This window comes from Ricinus communis, chromosome 4, assembly GCF_019578655.1.
Source record: "Ricinus communis isolate WT05 ecotype wild-type chromosome 4, ASM1957865v1, whole genome shotgun sequence".
Classification (NCBI taxonomy): Eukaryota; Viridiplantae; Streptophyta; class Magnoliopsida; order Malpighiales; family Euphorbiaceae; genus Ricinus; species Ricinus communis.
In genome coordinates this window covers 11,830,022-11,833,322 of record NC_063259.1, presented here as the reverse complement: position 1 = coordinate 11,833,322, position 3,301 = coordinate 11,830,022, and positions in this window count along the sequence as shown.

The window sequence follows — 3,301 nt, the reverse complement described above, 5'->3', positions numbered from 1 at the left end:
AATAAAAACTCATTTATCAATTATTATTAATGTTATCATTATTAAGAAAAAATTTCGGGTATTACAAATTAGTACAAATAAAAGAATAAAATGCATAAACAGAAAGAAAACTTTTGTGTATAGCATGTCAGAAGCCACAGAGCCTCTGGATCCTGCGGACTGCAATGTCCATCTGCTGATATAAATATGCTAATGCAACACACCCAATTATGAAGAGAACTAGTCTAGATCTCTAAGAGGGGCTAAATAATACAAGTTTAGCGAGTTCCCTGAGTCGTAAAATGTTATGGTCCCAAACAAGTAGACTAGAAAAAGGTCAGGCCCTCTGGTCGACCTCCCGAGCAGACCGAGGGGTGAATCCCCTATAGTGGAGACAGGGAGTGTTCTTGGGCATAGGCAAGAAATTTAGTAGGTCGATGATGAACTGATCTTGAATGTCAGACCTCTGGTCATGAATCGCACATGGGGTAACTTGAGAAGTCGATGCTCATGATGGTGGCAAAAGAAAGTAGGAATATTGTCTGCTCTCTAATTGAGGTATGGAAGGTGTGAGTGGTGTCCATCCACCGCTCGAGCAACGCATAGACCGATGTATTGTCGGTCCTCCTGGTAGTAGAAGGCAATGTGGTAAGAAACCAGTGGAACCTGGTGTGACCTATTTGAGCCTGGACAAAGCTTAATAACTCATCAAACCACTCTCGGGCATCATAAAAGTTCCCAATGAATCTGATTGACACAGTGTCCCTTTGAAAAGCATGAAAATAGGTATAAATGTAGACACATACACTGAATTTGAAAATCAGGAATGTATACTAATCTTTTTTTAAGTCTTTTTAAGCAAATCTGTGCACGAGAAGTTGTTCGGCTCGTGCACGTCCGAATCAGACTGTGCACATCCATCCAACATTGCACACAACCGATCAATTGCCATCATCAAGGCAACCGGTTTTTTTGAAATTTGCACATTTTTTTGATTTGACCCATTATTTAAGTTTATTAATAACATAAAAGCAAGTTTAGCAAAATAAAATACCTCATCGATGATCGAGATAGCCTGATGCATGCTCAATTTGGCCAAAGTAGGGATTTCCTCCCCTTTCAATAATTCTAAGTCATTCTAATACAAAATTGGCTATGAAAAGTCCTAATCTGGTGCAACTGGGGCACGTCTTGCTGATTTGGATGAAGAACTTTCCATTTTAAGACAAATTTGATCAAAAATCAAAGAAGAAATCAAAGAAAAAATATAAGAGAGAACTAAAGAGAAAGTGGTGAAATGAGAAGAATATATAGGGAAGGATACTTGTATGTCATAAAGAAGGCAAAATTCTCATTTTGGTCTATGACCTGCAAATTACGTATGTTATAGTTCCAAATGGGCAAATTACTAGTTTAGTCCTTTGAGGGCAAAAATAGTCAAATTACATTCCGAAATGGAAATTGTTGAGCAAAGGCAAAGCTTTTGCCAATTCAACATCTGAAAGTGGAAAACTGATGAAGTCATAACCCGAATTGGAAATTACAACTTTGTTTATTTCCGAAGCGAGAAATGATCAAGAAGCAAGAGGGAAGTCTCAACAAATGCTTATCTTCGGGCATGGCCCCTAAATCATATGGGCATGGTTCCTAAATCAAACAAGCGTGGTCCTTAAATCAGATAGGCATGGCCCTAAATCAGACAGGCATTGTCCCTAAATTAAACGGGCGTGGTCCCTAAAATTATACGTGCATGGTCCCTAAGTCAAAACTAGATAATAAGTTTGCACCAACTCTAGCCTATAAAGCATAGCTTCTATGGCTCGCACTAATATCTTTTTTAGGTATCTTTGATATTTATAATTTGTCTCGATTTATTTAATCATATATGTGCTTATAAATCTCGAAAAATCGGGAGAAAATTATTAGCACCCATTTTTTCAGATCTATATATCGAGAGCATTACGGAAAATTTGATTGTAAAAGTTACTACTTTTTCTAAGTCTCGAGGAATTTAGGACGGTCAAATCACAGCTAAAGTTGCGAATAATTGAACCAAAAATTATATTTTGAAATCAATTTGAACTAAATTGATAGAGAAAATTAAGTTTACGAGTGAAATTGGAAATTTTGAAAGTTCAGGGGTTAAATTGTAATAATTTTCAAAAAAGCCAACTCAGATCGGATCTACGTACACCTGAATCGGCTGTACACAGAGTCGATCGGCTTTACACAGTCCCAATTGGCTCTAATTTCATAATTCAACATCGTATTCGAGTATTTTTCACATTAAAACATCAAGAATAATAAAGATACATCTTCTAGAATATTTTATTGATAATTATTTGAATTTTTAATGATTTTATGATTTATTTGATATTTGTTAATATTTATTGTTCAATATTTTTGAAAAGTCTAAAAATAATATTTTAAATTATTGATAATTATCAAACAACTAAAGAATGTATATCCATGCTTCTAGAGTTTCCTCAATCATGGCCTATAAATAGAAAAGGAAACCCTAGGCTTAAGGGTTGGCAATTATCAATAAAACGAAATAAGTTTTCATATTTGATATACAAATTCCCAAAATCCAAACATAAACCCTAAAACATTCTGGATTCCTACCTAATTTTCGATTCAACCTCCTCCTTATCACCTAAGACTCGAGGATCTGCATTAATACAGTGAGAATTTGAGGGTTTCAAAATACTCATATCATCATCTCTTTTCTATTTTTGATTTCTTTGTTATTAGAAACATGCTAGGGTCTTTGTAGTTGTCTTTTATTGTTTGTTTTTATGTTATATGTGTTTAGAATTAAGAATTTGCATTGAATTTGCAATGCTTCTGTGTTGTATGTTTCCTGAATTTTGAAACGGATAACTTTCTTTCCATGGGTTTTGAACTTGATAAATTATATGAGTAGGCTAACATGTTAGATTTACCTTTCTTTAGTGATGGTTAACGTATTTGAATGATTATATTTAGGTTATGCATGAATTGGTTCAATATTCATTTCTTAGGAAATTGACGTCTTTATTCACTCTAAATTTTCTTTGTTCATCAATTTATTTTTCTTTACCTTAAAATAGGTTTATGTGTGTAATATTTGATGTTTTGCCTATTTTCTAACTGTATTTACGTGTTTTTATGCATGTATCTCGGGAGTTTTAGAGTTGAGCATTAAAATTAGCAAATTCGGCCTAGAAAGAACCCTGGAGCTTATTAGCTCTATGCATAGTTAATCAGCTGTACATAGAGCTGACCAGCTATGTGATATGGCCAAATCAACTATTCGTCCAAATCTGTCCCCTTTTTGCTA